Source organism: Melitaea cinxia, chromosome 10 (genome assembly GCF_905220565.1).
Source record: "Melitaea cinxia chromosome 10, ilMelCinx1.1, whole genome shotgun sequence".
Taxonomy (NCBI): domain Eukaryota; kingdom Metazoa; phylum Arthropoda; class Insecta; order Lepidoptera; family Nymphalidae; genus Melitaea; species Melitaea cinxia.
The window spans coordinates 12,907,835-12,929,736 of NC_059403.1; the positions used below are offsets into that span (position 1 = coordinate 12,907,835).

General features: G+C 35.2%; 1 protein-coding gene across 1 annotated transcript in view; it reads right to left on the bottom strand.

Annotated features, from left to right (window-relative positions):
• The window catches only part of LOC123657285, a 62,631-nt gene that overhangs the window by 32,002 nt on the left and 8,727 nt on the right, over nucleotides 1-21,902 (bottom strand). The window lies entirely within an intron of this gene.

A 21,902-nucleotide genomic window follows, 5' to 3' on the forward strand; every position in this document is an offset into this window, starting at 1 on the left:
CAAAAATTCATATTTAGAATTTGTATTTTGTATTCGTATTCTGAATCTTATTTAATCCTGTCAAATTTCATTTTAAAATTTCGAAAAATTTTAATAATTATTGTTTACTATGTGAATTGCCAAGGTAATAAATATATTTTAATCGATCGACTAAACATTTATATTTATACACAGCCAGTGTCAAATCAATAAATAATAAAATAAAAAATATGTTTGACGTAAACAAAAAAAATTCAATTTATAAGTAAATCGATTAGTTATAAAATGAGAAGTCAAATACACATTATGTCAGATACCTCAAATCTTTTCATCAAATTTTGGTCAAATTTAAATGGGACCACATAAAAATCATCAGCTTTCGGATACAAAAAGAACCAACAAAATTGGCACTCCCAGTAAAAAGTTAAGAGGACAAATTGATTGAGAACCCCCTTGTGCTTTTGAAGTACGATCACCTCTTTCTCTATGTTGGAGAGGGATCGAAGTCTAATTTAACCTCGCTGTTCCTAATGCTGCTGCAGGTTGGCGGATGTAGGTATTCCCTACTATGAGTAACGATCACTATGAGGTGTATATGATAACAATCGGGACCGAGTGCTTCACCTGGTCTCCAAGACACGGAGCGGACACCCAAAATGACTGACAACCAGCCCAAAAAAAATTTGTACAAATACAAATACCCATCCCGACCCGGAATCAAACACGCTATCCCCGATGTGTGAGAGCCTATAGGATATACGCACCACTACACCAGAGCGATCATTAGTCAATGTGTTTGAAGTACGTTACACATAAAGATTAAACTTGTTTACCATTAATGTTAAAAAAAGAATAAAAACAAAGTCAATATTTGAGTGAAGTTTGTTCGTAAAATATACGAAATCACTATCTATTATTTTTGTATGCTACGGGCAGGAGTTATTTATCGTGGCTTAGTCTTGCATAACGTGCAGCCTTTGTTTGAATTTGTTTGTTCAAAATTCTTAGCGCTTGACGAAAATATAAAATACGTGTATTGACAAAAATAAATGGACGATAGAGTTTTGTTACTTTTTTTATTTAACTAGGTCGGCAAACAAGCGTATGGCTCACCTGATGGTAAGCGATTAGTAGTAGACGTCTGCAACACCAGAAGTACCTCAAGCGCTTTGCCGACCTTGTTTACTATATACATAATTATGTAGAAAAAACAGAGTAACAAAATGAAACGTTAATTTTGAAATAGCTATGCTATGTTACCGAAACTCAAAATAACATAATTGAACTAAACTAACCAATACCTTTATTGTACGTATATATTTTTTTTTGCTTTTACTCCAGAGGTTGCATATAAAAGCAGAATAAACTGCTATTTTAAAAGGTAACTTTTAAAACTATGATTTTGACATTTATCTGATTTCTCTGGTTTCAACTAAATCACTGGAAACCTCAACATTCATATGTTGTCAAAAGGCTCTATATATAAAGTTCTAATTTGTATGATTTATTTTTGTGCTACCCACACATAAGAAATTCTAAACAATTACGCTTAGACCGAATATGAAATCATCATATCAAAAATTTCGATCTAGCGGTTATATCGTTCCATAGCTTAATTGGCTAAAGCACCGACACGGTAAGTCGGAGATGCAGGTTCGATCCCCGCTGGAACGGTCGATTTTTGATATGATATTAAAAATTTTTTAGAAGTTCTAATTTGTTAGAAACGATCGACGAATCGATCGACGATTATAATAAATTATTTGAAAGCTGTGAAAATTGTAAATTAATAATAAAATTAAGTAGAATTATTTGGTCTAATTAAAAGTTTTACAACTGCCAATAACTACGATGTCACCGTTTAGTTCCATAAAATGATTTATATCACGGTTTATTTAGCTATATTAGTTCTTGAAGCTTCTATACTATAGAAATATTTCAATCGTGTTCTTTATAATTTATTCCAATTCATTATTTTAAGTAATAACAAATATATAACAAAGTCTAAATAAATATTCTCTTCTTTCATAGAATTCAAAGTTTAATCTGTTAATTCACTGTTAAATATGTTTGAAACTATTGTATGTTAGCGAGCAACTTTTGTACTCAAACACAGGTAGGCTTATTTCTCTTGTGAATAGTGGTTACGAAACGTTCTATATTGTTTAACTTTTTTCAGATATCCATTGAGGTCAGCTAGCAAAGAGGTATAAAAGTTTTTTTTTTATATATAACCTTTTAATAATAGCTATAATGGAATACATTTTGTATAGAAATGTATATATATTTTTACTTTTGGGTTATACTTATGGTATGGCATGTAATTTAATTTAAAAAAATGCGAATAGATTGTTCATGAAAAAATTATTATTATTTTGTAAACATACAACTGCTGGAAAAATATCTTATAGCTACAAACATGAGAGGAAGATAAAAACATTATGTGCCGCTCAGTATTTTATTACATTTAATGGTTTCGTTTCAGTTATTTTACTGTTGTAGAGAATATGTGTTTATTTAGAAACAGAATAGTAAAATTCTAATAATTATTGCATATATTATATTTCAATATAGATGGTACAATATTAACATAAAATAAATAGAACAAAAATATTAAATTAGCATAAGTAGCGAGTGCTCGTTAAACCATATAAAAGCGAAATAATCCTAATACAAACATGTCACATGTCAACGTTTTACTGATGGTCGAAATTCACAAATATAAATAGTTTTCATTGTATCTTCAGCATTATATCAAATTGTCTCAATAGTATACATGTCAAAGGAACTAATACCTGTTCTACTGAATCCACTTATTCAATGATATTTTACTATTTCGGTAGCTTAAAGATATTTGAATTGATTCTGTTCTGCTCTCCACGAATGATCTCGTACTAATTTTACGTTTATTGTGATAAATCGGCGAAATGCGTCTCATTCTAGTTCCAGCACAGCTCGTTAAATAACACAAAGACGCTGTGTACGTCTAAAAAATTTATGTAATCATGAATATTCAAACAGCTTAGGAACTTTAATGTTCGTAGACATTGATTCCACCTTAAATTGAGTAAACTGTCTATCTAGGCCTATATAAATAAACTCTGAAGCCAGTTTATTTTTATTTCACAACGCCCACGGACACTTAGTTGCCCATGTTATTTGTCCTACATAAAATATTTGCTCTATTATTAGAGTGCGTTTTTTTTGCAATTGTTTAACTTTAGACCAGCAGTTCTCTAAACTGCCTAGAATTACTAGGATGTTCCGAGACTGACAGCTTTTTACTGTTATCAATATATTAATATATAATATATACAATACATATTACATATTACGTATATTAATATATAATATATACAATACATATTACATATTACGTATATACACGTATATACACGTATATATCTCAAATATATATTACACTAGCAGTGCTTGCGACTTCGTCGATGTGGAATAGTAACTTAAGAGCCTTTTCACAATTTTACGCTCTGCAAGTTTAGGTAAATTTGGTCGCATCGCGCGAGTCGTACGAGCTGCGCGATCTTTGTGCTAGTAAATATAGTGTGACAACCAAAAGACCATCATGATCATTTTCTAATGTATAATAAAAATTAATAACTATGGTATAAAATGTTTTTTATATAATTAATTTGTTAAAAATTTCAAGTATGTTATATAACAACAGTTAATAAATTTAAAATAAAAATAATAAATCAATTTTATGAAACAATTTTTTTTTAATTGATTTAGTTTTTTCAGTTTACGAATGAATCTAATATTTACGATATGAATAAAATAGCCATTTATGACATCGACACCGACAAACATATTAATTAACAAATAACAAGACAAACAGATTGAAATGCCTATTTGTATTGATAGTGTGAGAAAAGAAAATTAAATTATACATTTGTTTACAGAAATTATCATTATATTAATTTACAGTCATTTTCTTAATATGTTTATTTTATTTATATTTTATTATGAAAGTATCAAATGCGTTTTATCCGCTATAACAACAGGCGCTTGGCGCGTGTAAGCGAAAGAGACGGCTGCGCAGAATTTGGCGTGAACCTTACCTCTAAGAGCGCTAGCGCTCGACTGATTTACCGGGCATGATGCGTGGTAATATATACTATCTTTTTATTATTTAATATAAAATATATTAAAAATAATTACATCTTTTAATTATTTTTTTTGTATTCCTTAATGATGTAAGTTTACTTTGATGAAGATAGTTCGTTAAAATTTCTTAGCTTTCTAAGAGAAATATCGCTTTTAAAATTGTACTTATTTGGAAAATATTCGTAACTTTAAATTTTTTTTATCGTTTAATAGAGATACAAATGGAATAAAAATCTATGATAGTGAGCAACAAAATTATATTCCACATATTATGATATTTTTTTAAAATGGTTTCAACGTAGAGGTTATTGAAAAGTAGGACTTCAAAGTATACATTGCGACCGTTTACCTAGGGAGGAGGCTGATGAAAAGGTTAATAATTTTATACACATAATATAAATCAAAATTCTGATCCGACTATGGACTAAAACAAAGGTTGCTTTATTATATTTCAAGAATATAAATTACATTATTGCACCCAACACTGAGATTAACGACGTCTTAATATTACAATTTCGCGGATTGTTACCGATTTTTGTGAAATGGCTCTTAACATGTTCAACGCGATTCTTTAAATTGGCATAACTTTTTTATTTATGAACCGATTGTCATGAAATGAAATTAAATCAAATAAGCCGTTTCTGAGATTAGCGTGCTCAAACGCACAGATAAACAGACAAAAATTCTGACAATCGTTGTTTTGGGTGCTGTTTGCGTTAATAAAGGTCCCAATAATATTTTTTCTTATATATCATGTACAGACAGCGACTGCACTACGTTATTATTACATACCTATATACATAAAACACAAATTACTATATGTGCATTTAGCAAGATATTGAGGGTGAATAAACATTTTACTAAAAGCATGTTTAATATTGGCATTAAATTCGTTGGCGCGGTTGGCAGTGATTCTTCTTTTCAAACTGGGGTTGAGTGATTGAAATCCACTCTAGATCTGGGTTTTATTAACATATAAATATTATCTATCTACTATTACCTAAGCCATAGATATTTACATTCCTATCTTAGGAACCTGTGTGTATATTGAACATGTCTAATGAAATAATAATATTAATAAATTAAAATATCCCTGAGCATATTTGAAAGAAATCGCCAGCAACCATTACCAATATTACGAAGCGGTAGACTTTGATATATTTTCTTAGAATAAAAGAAAATCATTTTGCATGGGAAGGTGCAAGGTACAAGCAATAAGAAATAAAACGTCATGCAACGGTGCAAAAAAACAGAGAAATGAAAACAAAAGCGGGAGAGACCGTTTCCTTTAGTATGATTTCCAAATCAAAATTTAAACAATAACAAACCATAAAAGTGTTAGCCTTTGTTAATAGAAACTCATTAGAAATATTAATAATTTGTTGTTTTATAATTCTTTACCATCCAATAAAACTACCACTTAAGCAAAGAATGTAACAAACACTAGATCTCGAGCTTGGCAGAAGACATTTATTTTAATAGTTGTGAAGTAAATAAATTGTAAGCTGTAAAAAGAGTGTTATATTCTGTAATAAGATATCAGATAAAATGTCTCTTTCTTTCATAGTCATGTGATTGCAATTTTAGTTACGTAAAGGTAATTAGTTATCTAATTATAACAACTCAGTGATCACATTTAATTAGTAATATCCTTGTGGAGCACAAATAACTTCAAATTAACGCTGTATGTTAGGACTATGGACAGTTTATGTGTTACGCGCAGCTACACATTAGACAAGGGTTCTGTACTTGGAGGTCACACACATACCTCGATACATTATCAAAGGGTGATTCCTGAAGCGTCTCGCTGAGTTACATATTATAATCCCAACAAATTATAAATTCGGTCTTTGTGGAACACGTTTCATGTTAGGGCTTAACATTTAATAATGTTATCTTAAACTTTGAATTAAGGGATTCTATTATTAAATACATATTTATTGTAATAATTTGTTTATTTATTGTGAAACGATGTTTTACATAAATATTGCGTTTAATGTACTGTTAATCGATACTGAAATTGAGGTTTGCCGTTATAAAGATGGCCTTAGGAAAAATATTAATAGCAAAAGTCAGTAAAGCGTAAATGTTTTAAAATATAACGTTTCAGCCTGTAATATCCCACTATTGGGCATAGTCCTCTTTCCCCATGTAGGAGAAGGATCAGAGCTTAATCCACCACGCTGCTCCAATGCGGGTAGTGGATATATTTCCTACTATTAGTAACGATCGCTATCAGGTGTACATGATAAAAACCGGGACCGACGGCTTAACGTGCTCTCCGAGGCACGGTGGGGAGACCCACAAGGACTGCACAAACACCCAGACCACGGCAAACAACTGTATGGCCAATACAAATGTTTGTCACGTGCGAGGATCGAACCCGCAACCGCCAGCGCAGCAGGTACAATCCATGGCTGTGAACATTGCGCCAACGCGACGTCGGCGTTTAAAATATAAGCAAATAGAAAAATATGTGTACATTCGTGTGAAAAAAGATTTAAAATATAACAAATTAAATTAATAAACGCCTAAAACTTTACAATTCCTATTTGAACTTGAATCATGTTTGAGGGATCGAAAAACGCATACTACCCAAGCACAAGCGACAAGACCATGACAAATACCCCAACGACATAAAATTGTCTTGTACAAGTGTTAAAACATCACTCGCAAGTGCAACAAGCAGTTCGTTAACACGTCGTAAATCGAAATCAAATTATACTCGTAGTCATTTAATTATTTTTCGATTAGTTTAACAAATATGTTTTTTTTCCAGGTAGTGTAATACCTAAAACACTGACGGTTCGCGGATTCGATTACTGCTTGGGATGGATATTTATATTTGTACAAATATTTCGTGCCTCGGAGAGCATGTTAAGCTATCGGTCCCGGTTGTTATCATATGTAACCTGATAGCGGTCGTTACTCATAGTATGTGGTGGTTTAAGCTACAATCCTTCTCCTACATTGAGAAAGAAGCCTACGCTCAGCTGTGGGATGTTACAGGCTGGATCGTAATAAATTGATCTCTTGAGAATTGTACATGAGTCGTTTCATATTTATATACATTATTAGGAACAAAAGTTTGTAACGTACCAAATGTTAACATATAAATTTTTATTTTATTGATATTTTTGCTACCTTAACTTTCTTTTGTTTTTGTTTTTTTGTGAATGATATTTTTTGACATTCATTAAGAGTGTGTGATCACCTTATGGCGAAGTAAATAATTTTATTTCATTTAAAAAAATGTAAAAATCAATTATCTATCATTAGTGTGTTGTGTACCAGACCTTCTATTACACATATACCTCAAAAATTTCACAGTAATCTCCCCTAGGTTAGTTATTTCAATATTCGTTTTTTTTTTATCTTTACAACGGTTGAATTATCTTTTATTATACAACTCAGAGAATTAATTCAAGAGTATCTTGTCAACCTCATTATATGTCTCATAAAATATATATGTAAGCTTTGTGTTGACGTTGACACAGACATTGACATTTGAGTATGTACCTATCAGTTAAGCTAAAAGAGGAAGCCTCCAGTGGGGAGAATGTAAAAGCGTATTTTTTTCTTTTGTCCAAATCGAATAGTTACAATTGATTAGATTACAAATGTTTTCTTTATAATGTCTTTAAAACGTAGTTGTTTGTGAATTTGCTTCAATTCAAAGTGCAGAGAACTATTTAAATTTTTATAATAGCAATAGTAAAGCATGAACATCTGATTGTCGATTCTTTGTTTTAGGTTAGTACTTTACCTAATTATTTTTTGATTGTGATAATTGTTATGTAAAACTTATCTGTTTTTTATAAATAAATTTTTGTTTTTGATGAATCAAAATTGTGTTATGCTTTAAATCTATTGGAAAGGGAATAACTTATGGTCTTATATATATAATGTCTTATATATTAAGCATGCTCCTGCTCCCTGGTTAACAGCTGAAATAAAAGCACTGCAGCAGTTAAAAAATAAAGCTAAAGCTCGATATAAATCCAGTCCGAGCCCATCTAATAAGGAGAAGTATAAAACTCATCGAAATCGTTGCAACAAGGCTTGTAGAGATGCACAACGACGCCATATCCACACATCTATATCAGAGGAAGCAGATCCTGGAAAAATCTGGAAATTTCTAAAAACACTTGGAGTTGGCAAAGTCAAACAATACGTGCCTTCAAATTCCTTTGATCTCAATAATCTCAATAAACATTTTACTTCTTCTGTCACTATAGACAGTGCGACTAAAGCCGATACCCTTAGTCATCTGTCTGCCATTGAAACTCCTGACTCTTCGTCAACTTTTACCTTCACACAATTGTCTGAATGTGATGTTAAGAAGAGCATTTTAGCTGTTAGTTCTAATGCAGTGGGCTTCGATAACATCAGCCGTAATATGGTCATTCCTATAATAGACTCAGTCCTTCCTGTCATAACCCATATTTTCAACGAATCCCTAAGTTCCAATACATTCCCTACTAGCTGGAAAGACGCTCAAATCATTCCCCTACCTAAAAAACCTAATTCCTCTACGTTTTCCGATCTTCGCCCGATAGCCATTCTCCCTTTCCTGTCCAAAGTTTTAGAGCGTCTTGTCCATCAACAGCTAACTTTATTTCTTTCTTCCAATGATCTCCTAAATCCTTATCAGTCCGGTTTCCGTAAAGGTCATAGTACGGCAACGGCCCTTGTGAAAATCACTGACGACATTAGGCGGGCAATGGACGGTCAGAATCTCACCGTATTGACCTTGCTGGACTTTAGCAATGCGTTTAACGCGGTGGATTTTGATTTACTGCTGGCTGTTTTGTGCTCACTTAACATATCTCCATCAGCAATTGATTGGTTTCATAGTTACTTGTTTGGTCGTCGGCAGCGCGTTCGTGTCCAGGATTCATATTCAGACTGGTCCAACGTTAATGCTGGCGTTCCGCAAGGTGGCGTGTTGTCTCCGCTCTTATTTTCGATCTTCATAAATTCAATAACTCTCCGCATATCTTCTCTCTACCACTTGTATGCCGATGATCTTCAAATTTATTCTCACGCTAAGTTGACAGATTTACCTACATCAATAAGCAATTTAAATAATGACTTGAAGAACATATATAGATGGAGTAACTCCTACGGATTAAACATAAATCCCTCAAAATGTCAAGTCATTATTATCGGTAGTCCTAAACTTGTGTGTCGAATAGATTGGTCACTTATACCACCAGTCGTTTATAACAACGCCGTAATCAGTTACAGCGACACAGTCAAAAACCTCGGAATTATCTTCGATAGACATCTTTCTTGGGCACCTCAGCTGAGTGAGATGAGCCGTAAACTATTTGCAGCTATCGGATCACTACGACGACTGCAATATTTCCTCCCTTTGCCTACCAAAATTACATTAGCACAGTCACTCCTTCTACCAATTCTTGACTATGCTGACACTTGCTATCCTGATCTTAAAGAGGAGCAATTAAATAAGCTTGAGCGCCTTCAAAATCTTTGCATACGGTTCATATTTGGTCTTCGCAAATATGACCACGTTTCCGAATTTCGCAGTTGTCTCAAGTGGCTTCCGATTCGCTTTCGCAGGAATACTCACATACTCTCGCTACTATATTGTATACTTTTTCATTCTGATACACCTCTGTACCTTAAGGAGCGTTTCAAGTATCTTTGTAATACACACGAACGCACCCTTAGATCTGAGTCTACTTTGATGCTCGAAACCCCAGCTCACACTACTTCTTTTTACTCCAATTCCTTTTCACTTAAAGCTGTTCAACTTTGGAACGCTCTACCTCTTCCTATAAAACAAGCCCAATCCCTGTCTTGCTTGAAAAAATACCTCAAGGCGCACTATTTGTCACTTAGTACGTCATAATTGTTTTTATCTCTGCATAACATATTATAGGAGTATCGCTTCACTTGTATTTTGTATTCTATGCTATTATTCATATTATATGTATTTCGTTTATATGTAGGTATAGTATTTTATATATATATATATATATATGTTTGTATGTATGTATCTATGTATGTATGTATGTATTGTGCTGTATATGTATGTGTATTTGTACTCGATAGTTGATATTGTTCTAGGTGACACTAATTGTCACTTCTCTGTATACACTTCCCTACCGCTTTTTCACTACGCTGTGTCCTATATGCCCAAAGGTTGTCTGGAAGAGATCGCTACTCTAGCGATAAGACCGCCTTTGTACACTGTTTTATTTTTATTTGTAATATGTTATTGTGTTGATTGTTGTTGTGTACAATAAAGAGTATCTATCTATCTATCTATCTATCTAATGTATCTAAACTATCTATCTATCTTGGTATCTAAAGCTTTATAGTTCAACTTCGATAAACTCTTTACCCTGTGTGGATGAAAGAACATAGCCACCCCCTCTCTTCACGTGGGTGTCGTAAGAGGCGACTAAAGGATAACATAGTTCTACTACCACCTTAAATCTTAAAAAGCCGACCGATGGCGGGATAGCCATTCAACTGCTTTGGCTTTGCAATACACTGGCCGAAGACGAGCAGCATCGTTTTCGTTGCGACAAAGCCAGCCCTGCGGTCACCAATCTGCCTGCCCAACATGGTGACTATGGGCAACACACATGAGTTCAGGCCATTTTTGGCGCGAACTTGTGGAGGCCGATGTCCAGTGGTGGAATGCGATAGGCTGAAGTAACGGTGGTGGGTGTTTAGTTAATGTACTATAACTATAAATTGTTTTTTCTTTGTGTATTTCAAATACGAATACATTATTAAGTTTTACAATGTTTCCAAATAATCCGTTACTACCTAATATCAATTATAAAGTTATAGAACATAAAAAAGTCAATAAAAGTCGTAAGATTTATTTTCGTAAGTTTAGTTTTCGGATAAAAAAACTCTTGGACAGTATTCTCTGGAGCTCTAACTCACATAGAAAAAATTATGGGCATAAAAACTAGCATTCGGCTGCGCCATTAAATTTTTACAGCCCCTAGAGCACTCGGATGATATTTTTATTAACCCCATGTAGAGCATATGTTCAGCCATGTTTTGAAAGTACAGCTTCGAAATAAATAATACTTTATATTATGCATTATTTACTGAAGAAGCGTGAGATTTATAAATATTTCTGAGTTACGTGATTTTTTAATGAGTTCTGTGACCTCTGACAAATAAGTACATCTTCTCAAACTACAAACAAGTGCAATTTACTCATGTATGTAAGAACACACTTATGCTTGTATGTCACAAAATACTCCCCAATGCCTGAATTTGAATTTAATGTTTTTTTTTCTCACTCGGCATATGATACAAGTAAGTAACATTCCTTTACAGCTATGACTAAGATTTAGATTTCGGTAGATAGCACTGCAATTGAATTTTACGGTTTTTCCCCCACACCACTAATGTGATATAAAATGTATTCATATTGCATTTTACGTAGGATAAGCTGAATAAACTTTAGAATGTGTGCTTAGGTACAACATTTTTTTCCTCTCCTATAGATAAGTTGCTGACATAAACTAAAGTTATGAAACATTCTACTAGCTTTCCCTTCCTGACGCATAAAAATGGATACAGAGAGAAAGAGAGAGAGAGAGAGAGAGAAATTAAATAAATGTTTTCCTAGAAAGAGGTTTTTGACCCCTATCTTTTTTTTCCGATCAAAACATGAAATGACACCTAAAAGCTATACAAATTGGTTTAAATTAGCTGCTATACTAGTATTAAAAAAAGGTTTTTATGCTTATGAAATACTGGAATGAATCTGCTATTTACAACTATCAATTAAAAAAATTGTTACATTCGTATACAACTGCGTCACACAGAATGTATTTTATTTTATTTTCCTTCCTCAATTCTGTCACTTAAGGATTTATCGAGACCGCGGCCAAAGGTTGAGCCGTCTAAGACCAATAAAATAATGTACTTTTTGTGTTTTTCGTGTTAAATAAATAAAAAAGAAATATTTTTCTCTTATTGAAATACCAATGACTTCTGTTAAGACAAAACAAAGTCGTAATAATTAAGATAATGACATCGAATAGGTACACTATATACCTATTCTCTTGTTAAAAAATACTCGAACTAAATATTTTAAAACCATAGTTGTATCTCAATTTAAAAGTTCTTTGACCTTGGCTGAAAACACGTTGTTACTGGTTAAAAGGTCTGCAGAACCTTTGATATACACACTCGCACGAGCACCCACAAACACAAAAAAAAACCAAAGCTTCACGCACGCACGAACACACTCACTGCGTCACATTGCTTTATTGAATATGAATATTCGTAGTTATTTTTTCGAATATACGGCTTCGACGAAATAGTTACGCCCCCTTGGGATAATTTCTGACAAAAATAACCTAAGTAAAAACTACAATTTTTACTATGAAAACTTTGCTTTAAGCGAATGTGCCGTACGTTTGTTTTTCTAGTAATCAATTTTTTCACTTATCTGTCCTAGATGTTCGACACTAGATACATGACTCAAGCGTGGTTGTAATACTTCACAAAGTGCACGGTCTCCTTACGCTATTCTGACGTGCTCGAGTCACTCCCAAAATATCCGCTAAGGCTCCCCTATTACCTAATCTCCTCTCCTACCTAAATGTAAATATTAAAGCTGTCCGTGATATCATATATGACATTGAATAACGAGAAAATTAGACATGTGACTAAGACTCAATCTCGCTCAACATATATAAACAATTCGTTAAGAATGACTTCACGTGTTTGCAGAGCTAACAAAGAACCATTTGAGAGCTAACGTTTCATTGTTTGTAAACCGAAAGTTAGTACAAACTTCAGTCACTCTCAAAACTTCCACTACAAACTTAAAAGGTGCAGATAAACCTCAGTTCAATTGTACAGTAGTTTTCAGTTAAGTCAAGTTTTTCACGGAATGAAATCACTTACTTTGTTAATTTAAGAACTTCAATTAAATTTAATGGAAACTTACATTTTAAAGTATTCTTTTCCTGCAGTTACACTTATGTAATTATATTCTGCTTTGCGTATATAATAATTGTGTAAATTAACTAGTACATTTTTTTATTCTACTATTCGATACATCAGTAGAACATTTGAATAAAATTTTAATCTTTGTCTTTTATATATATATATATATATATATATATATATATATATATATTCTATAATAGGTATCGAAAGCATGACTTTTTTTTTTTAATTTTCGTCTTTGTATCCATCTCAGGTTTGTAACATTTGTTTATTGTTTATCTGTTGTTTTATATTTTTCGTCTGTTCTACTTAGTCGCACATCACGCAGAAACTACAGTAGATGAATGAAATACATTTGTATTTTTGTATTTTTTTGGTTTCAAATGAAATTTGGTATGATTTAAATCAATATCTGTAGCAACCATAAGACGAGCTAAGTCACTGGATATATTTTATCCTGAAATTCAGCAGATTTTTTCAAGAGAGGGAAGGGGCGACAAAATAAATTGTAAAGAAATTTGAAATGTTTATACCGAAAACGTTCGTAACAGTGTATTTGAAAATTATAAACACACTGGGTAAATCCAACCCACCACCGGTCACCAACCCGCCTGCCCAGCGTGGTGACTATGGGCAAAACACATGAGTTCACGTTATTTTTGGCGTGAACTTGTGGAGGCCTATGTCCAGCAGTGGACTGTATAGGCTGTAATGATGGGTAAATGTAGTGAAAAAATTATAATAATCGAAAAAAACTTTTACCATTCCAGGATATGACAAAAAAATGAATAGAGTAATATTATATTATACAAATATGTTTCTATCTATTCCTCGAAATGAGGTAAAAGGATATATCCTTTTACCTCATTTCGAGGAATTGTACGGAAGAGGCGATTTCTCGCAAAGATCATTTTATCAGGAGTAAATTATAAATGCAATGTATAACACTACGTTAAATAGATGAATCGGCTATTTTAACTTACAATAAGTAACAGTCGGACGACGATGCAGGTAGAAGACGAGAGAGAGAAAAAAAAGATAGGAAGTAATCATGCAATTTAAAATTACTTTATAGAATGATTATAAAATTGTATAAACGAGTGAGTTGCTTTTATAAAGTGGAAATGGCTTTAATTCGAACTGATATGAATACATCATTTCAAAATATTTATAAAGTATTCTACCCGAATCACGTTAAACTTGTTATCAACATTGTTATTGTAGGTATACACCGAAACCGAAAATTGAAGAAAACGAAATCAAACTTATCCTGTCACTCAAAAATGAAGTTGAAATAAATATTACATAAATCCGATTTTAGGCTATTAGAATACACAAATGTGTGCTGTCACATATTTATTAAAGGTAACATATCACACAGTTTCTACATCTGCGTGTGACATTCTGAAAGGGGTCGTGATGGAAAAAAAAAATTGATAAAGTGGAAATAGTTGCTTTGTCAACTGCCAACTCGGTTATTTTTTTTTCTTTTCACGCTTTTTTTTCTTCTTCGAAAGTCAGATTTACGTCACGTGTGAATAAATGGAATAAATACACATTTTAGTCAACATTGCCGAGACTTAGCTTGCGGACAATATTGTATTCGAAGCGTTAAATTTCATTTCTTTCCACATTATTTATCAAGGATCGCCTTTAATCCAGTATTCAAATATATGTAACGTTTATTTTGATACTTATTCATAATATATTTTTCCATTTTTTCATGCTTGTTCTTGTTTGGTTATTATTTTTATTTTATGGTAACCTCACAGTTATACTAGTAATAAAATGAATTAGGAAAGACTCTTTATATTAATTAGTACGTGAAATTACATGTATAGTGAATATGTAACATGTTTGATAAATTAAAAACAATCCATTTTTTATGTACTGCAACCATTATTTTATGAATAAAGAAAAAACATAACAAATATAATTTTATAAACAGAAAATATGTTTCAAAATTTTGACTCTATAATTTACAGTAAAGCCATTTTTTTTTTTTTAATTTTTGTCCATCAGTATGTAATTCTTAAAAAAAGTTAAATGCAGTCTAATAATGCCCATTATTTGTACATATTTTGACTTTAGGTTATTTTTACGTGTTTTCTTAATGGAGAGGTAATAAAATACATAAAGTGTATTTAGTTGTACATTATTAACGCCTAGGCAAATGTTTCTTTTTCTGATAGAAGGATAATATTTAAAAAAAAGAACTATAAGTATTTATTTTCTGTATTATTGTGCAAGTTGCATATGTATATATATTGTAACACCTAGGAAACCTGGAACAGCATAGAAGACTGATTTCACGGCTGATTTTAAACTGTCGCTCATACATACTTTATCTTAAAAATGGCACACATAATGTAAAGACATGTTTCTTATAAATAGTGTACAACAATACATTACCAGACTGGCAGACTCATACAATTAAGTTGCGTTTAAATCTGACTGAAGTAAATTGTGCTGTGTGGCTACAGCACTAAAGAATTTAGCCACCCTCTCTCTTCCCGTGGGTGTCGTAAGAGGCGACTAAGGGATAACAAGGTTCCACAACCACCTTGGAACTTAAGAAGCCGACCGATGGCGGGATAACCATCCAACTGCTGGCTTTGAAATACACAGGCCGAAGACGGGCAGCAGCGTCTTCGGTGCGACAAAGCCCGTACTGCAGTCACCAACCCGCCTGCCCAGCGTGGTGACTATGGGCAAAACACATGATTCACGTTATTTTTGGCGTGAACTTGTGGAGGCCTATGTCCAGCAGTGGACTGTATAGGCTGTAATGATGATGATGTAATGATGAAGTAAATTACTTAGCAATTTCAAGTATAACCTAAATAAATTAAAAATAAAAATAGCTAAAAATTCATAAGAACTTAAGAAATTAGTTGAATAGAGTGACAATTCATTTTATTTATATGCATGTGAAACAACATGTCGGTTTCTTTTGAACTAAAAAAAATCTGACACGCAGCTTTGTGACAAGTTTGTGTAAACAAAGTTAAGGAAAGTTCCTTCCGCACTAGTGTACGTCTACAGAAGACAAAATATTATAATAATTGAAGTTCTCTATCAGTAAGCTTCGAAACTTCAGTCAATGTGAAACTTAGTCAACGGACGTAAATTACAGTAGTCACGGTTATATCGTGTAAGTTCTTATCTATAAATTATTAATGAGCCTAAATTGATTCCGGGTTGTAAACTACAATCTAAAGTTTCTGTTAGTATCTCTCACTACTCCTAAATTCCCTTACTAAACAGTATTTTTTTATGATGAATCAACAAACTTACAAAAGACATTTTGTACTTTTTTTTAGAATTATGACGTCATAAAATGTAAAAATATTGACTATAGTCAAAATCAAAATCAAAAACAAAAACATCCATCAGTCATTTTACAAAATCAAAACTTTAAATTGATTATTATTTTTGTAAAAGTAAAGTTACCACCGATTCGGAATGTAGATTTTGCAGAGAAGAATCGGCAAGAAACTCCGCAGTCACTCTTTTGAAAATAATATATGAACTGTGTATTTCTAAATACGGATTCGTTGGTTTTGGTCAGACAAAAATCACTTAGCGTTAACTAATTTAAAGTCAACGTAAACTTGAAAATAAACAAAAAAGCTGAATATCGTACAACTTTGCCTTTAAATAATATACAAAGAGCCAGATTTCATCTGAAAGGGACCAGAAATTCGAATCTAAATAATGGTAAGCACACTTATCGGCGTCATCTAACTGCCCGGAGGATACGTGGCTGGTTGGATAAATTCAGGCCATTATTTAGTCGAGTGGGCATTTATTCGTAGAGGATTATATCAAGTTCTTGTCACGTACAAGATTCAGAAACAGTCGGAACAGATCGCTTTAGTACCCGGAAGTGCTTTAAGAAACATTCGAGTGGATGAAAAGAAATCGGGTCGACAGAACTAAGCATTCTGATGCGGTCGATTTATGTGTCTTCTAGGCGTATCTATTGTTTTAGGTATTTATTTAGTACTAATAAATTCCATTCACTCAATCACGAGTAATAATTAATAATGTTGTTGTTGTTGTTGTTGTTGTTGCTGTCCTAAGGTACCCCAGTGGTACAAAGGGCCCTCGTGAGACGTCTCCATCCGCTCCTGTCCTGTGCCTCTCGCTCCATGTCCCTCCAACTAAGCCCGGCCGCTCACAGCTCGGCGTCGATAGTCCGCTGCCACGTGTGCGCCGGCCGGCCCCGTCTCCTGCTCCCGCGCGGCCTCCACGTGAAAGCGACCCTGGCGGCGCTGTCCTCTGGTCTTCGGAGGGTGTGTCCTATCCACTTCCACTTCCGCTGAGCAATTTCTTGCTTGATCGGGATTTGGTGGCATCGATTCCAAAGATCCTCGTTGCTGATAGTGTTCGGCCAGAATCTGCGCAGGATGAACCTAAGGCATTTGTTGACGAACACTTGTAGCTTATACGTCAGACCCTTTGTCTTTTTCCATGTCTCGCAGCCGAAGAGCAAGACAGACTTCACTAAGAAATCGAAAAGGGAAATCTTGATCCGCCAGGTGAGCACGTTCGAATCCCAGACCGGTTTTAATTGGGCAAAAGTGGCTTTCGCTTTTTTGATTCGCGTGTCGACGTCTTCATCAGAGCCTCCGCTGTTGGTCACGGTGCTGCCGAGATATACAAATTTCGTGACAGTTTCCAGTGGTGTACTGTTGAGTGTGATGGAGCGATTGTCGCATGACTGAATTCGCATTTCGACGGTCTTCCTAGTATTGATTCGTAGCCCCTTATCTTGAGCTACCTCTCGTAATGAGTTCAGCTTTATTTGTAGATTGGGCAGTGAAGACGAGATCAACACTATGTCGTCTGCGTATTCGAGGCCCTCCAGGTGCGAGCCATCGTTCGTATCGCTCCTAGAGGCATCGCTCCATGCGATGCCTCTAGGTGTCTCGGTTACCTTCCGCATGACGTCGTCGAACAGAATGACGAAGAGCAGCGGTGACAGGAGGCAGCCCTGTTTGACTCCTGCAGTCATCGAAATTGGTTCCCCTAGGGCTTGGTCGTGCACTACTCTGCAAGTACTGCCATTATATAGGGACTGGATTATACCTATATACTTGCTCCGTATTCCTCTTCGCCTGAGGCTGGACCACAGTGCGCTCCACTTCACGGAGTCGAAGGCTTTTTCGAAGTCGACGAAAGCCAGGAAAAGTTCGGCTCGCCACTCCACGCACGATTCGATGAGTACGCGCAAGGTGTTCGTGTGGTCAGTGCATGAACGCCCAGAACGGAACCCGGCCTACTCCTCCCGAAGTGTTTTTACAATCTCTGGGGTCATACGGTTGAGAAGTACTTTTGCCAGTACTTTAGTAGCAGTTGGTAAGAGCGTTATGCCTCTCCAGTTATCGCTGACTGACAAGTCACCTTTTTTCGGTACCTTCACGAGCAAACCTTGCTTCCATTCACAGGGGACACGCTCCGTCTCTCAAACGCGTTGCAAGAGGGGACAGAGTATTTCGCCTGACCTAGCCAGGTCCGCCTTAAAGAGCTCCACGTTAATGTTGTCCACTCCTGGTGCCTTTCCTGCCTTGAGCTGTATGATGGCAGCGACTACTTCTGCGTATGTAGGTGGAGTCGTTGGCAGATTCAGGAGTGGTCCTGGGCTGTTCAGAACAGTTGTCGGTTGAGTTTGGCATTGGGTTAATAGGTTGGAGAAGTGCTCGGTCCATCGTTTAAGTTGCTCCCATGGCGTCCTTCAGCGGCTTTTTGGAGGGACGTGACTTGTTGCACAAACGCTTAGTGACGTCGTACAACTCCCTCATGTTTGATACCTTGGCTGCTGCGTTGGCCCGGTCGGCTAGCTCGTCAGCGGCGCGTCGTATGTCACGTCTAGCCAATTTACGAATTTGGAGACGTATGGCTGCGTACTCTTCATCGAGGGTCTTTTTGGTGGTAAGGTTAGTAGCGGCCAGCAGGTCTAGCTTTATACTTTGCCTTTTCTCTATTGCAGACCACAGCTCCTGGGATATCCAAGGTTCTTGTTTGGAGTGTTTATAGCCCAGGGCTTTTTCGCCGGCTTTAGTGAAGGCAGTACGCATACGCTCCCAAGCTTCGTCCAGTTTCAAATTGGTTGCGAAGGCAGATATTAAACTCCTTTCTTCCCTCTTCGCTCCTCGGGATCTGCAAATTGAACTTTTCGGATGCCTTCTCAACCTTACGTCGAGCTGCTGCCATCCTGAGACGTACATCAACAACAACAAGATGGTGATCGCTATCGCTAACATCGAGTAGCGATGTTCTCCATGCTCTGCTTATCGAAATATGATCGATCTAGTTTCGGGTCACACTATCAGGAGAAATCCAGGTGATTTTGTGGCACTCCTTGTGCTTGAACAGGGTTCCTTCGATCACCAGATCGTGCGCAGAGCACAGGTTGCCGAAGAGTTCTCCGTTTTCGTTTATTACTCCAGCGGCCCCTTCGCGTCCCATGTAATGCTCTCGATCTTCAGTGTCTGAGCCCATCTTGGCATTCAGGTCTCCCATTAGGATTACTATATCCTGCTTCTTTGTGCTCTTCAAGGTCGACTCCAACTGCTCATAAAAACTCTCCTTTTCATCTGGCGATGCCGAGTTAGTAGGGGCGTAACATTGGATCACAGTGATTTTTCTGACTCTAGATGAAAACCGAGCTGTGATGATTCGTTCCGATATCGGATTCCAGGACAGAAGGCTGTTCTTCGCGCTACTGCTTAGGAGCAGCCCCACGCCGTACTCCCGAGTTGCGTTCTCATCCTCTTTTCCACTGTACAGAAGGGTCGAGTCAAAATCAGATGTTATTTCACCAAATCCGTTCCATCTCGTTTCGCTTAATCCTAGGATATGAATGCTGTAGTCCCGCATGATTTTGGCTACCTGCGGAAGCCTTTCAGGTTGAGTCATGGTCCTGACATTCCAACATCCAATCCGTGTCCGTAATTTCGCGCTAAAGGTCATCGGTAATAAGGGGGATCGGTCTTTGTTTCTCTTTGAGGGTTTCAAAATCTGTTATTTTAAGAATGTTAATTAATATTAATTAATAATATTTATCTAATATTTTTTATATTTTTTTATATTTTATTGTACACTACGACTTCATTTTACACATATTTAACATATTTCAAGACAGTTACGGACTATAAAGTACAATGAGCGAACTCATGGCTATTTAAGAATTTCTTTCAGGCATCCCAATTAAAGGGCAGGTGGTCCAGGGTAGGTTGTGCAGTTATATAATAAACTTTCATGCAAAATATATGCATACTAATACTTACAATAAACACATCTATACATATATAAAAGCGAAAGGTCAATCACGAAATCTCAGAAACTATAATACCTACAAACTTGAAGTTTGGCAGGTAGGCTCCTTATAAGACGTAGGCATTTGCTAAGAACGGATTTCACGAAACTCGACCCCTAAGAGGGAAAAACGGGGGTTGGAAGTTTGTATGAAAGTCCTATGTTTTTGAAGTAAGAGACTTGAAATTTAAAATGTGTGCTCTATAGATAGTGAAGAAGTGTCCAAATAACGTATCTTTAGAAATCAACTCCCTTTTGGGGTTAAAACGGGGGATCGTAGGTTGACCCACTGATCATAAAATCTCCGAAACTATAACAGCTACAAACTTGAAATTTTTCAGATAGGTTCCTTATAGGGCGTTAACATCCGCTGAGAACGAATTTTACGAAACTCGACCCATAGGGGATAAAACGGGGGTTGGAACTTTGTATGAAAATCCTATGTTATTAAGGTAAGAGACTTGAAATTTAAAATGTATGCTCTATAGATGGCGAGGAAGTGCCCAAATAAGACATCGTAATCTATATATATAAAAGAGAAAGGTCACTGACTGACATCACGAGAACTCAAAAACCGCTGGATGGTCCATCCATCCAAGATGGACAAAGATGAAATTTGGCAGGGAGGTAGATTATAGTTAGTAGACGTCCGCTAAGAACGGATTTTGCGATATTCCTTCGCTAAGGGGGTTTAATTGGGGTTGATAGTTTGTATGAAACATATACAGCAGCAATAAGTTCGCCTGATAGGTTATTCATACTACAGCCTGAAAATAAAACTAAAAATGTGGTGTAAAGAGGTTTTACAAAAATAACTATTAAATTATACTAAATTGTGCCTTTGAAAAAGTTACTCAGAGTGATAAGCATTTCAAGTGACTGAAATAAAAAATAATTTGCGTTAAGCATCTTAATAGTAATGCATATATTCATAACCACGCGGACGTAGTCGCGGGCAACAGTTAGTGTATTATAAAACAAAGTTCCCAAAAGCGTATGTGATGGATTCCCTCAAAATCTACTAAACGGATTTTCATGTGGTTTCACCAATGGAGAGAGGACTTCAAGAGGAAGGTTTACGGAACGGCAAAGCCGATTTTGATGAGAGTTTCACTGGAAGTTTGCCGGAAAAACTTTGTGACAAACTGATTTCAACGCGGGTGAAGCCGCGGGCACAGCTAGTAATTATATAAATGGATACATACATATATAATACACAACCTTACTATAAACTAATAAATAAAAAATGAAAAAGTGATAATAGACAAAACTAGTAATATAGGTACATAATAAAATCTGAGAGAACAACATATTAGAACTGTGTATTGTCGAAGCAATGATTAGTTCGTGTTTCGCAAAATTAGTACTGTTATTAATTGGTAAGCACCGCAAAATATCTGAATCATTTAAATTATTATAATAATAATACACTTTTTGTACACCAAAAACAAAAATATTTTATTGGAAAATAGATTTAACAAAGTATCATGAGGTACAAAGGGCAGACTTAT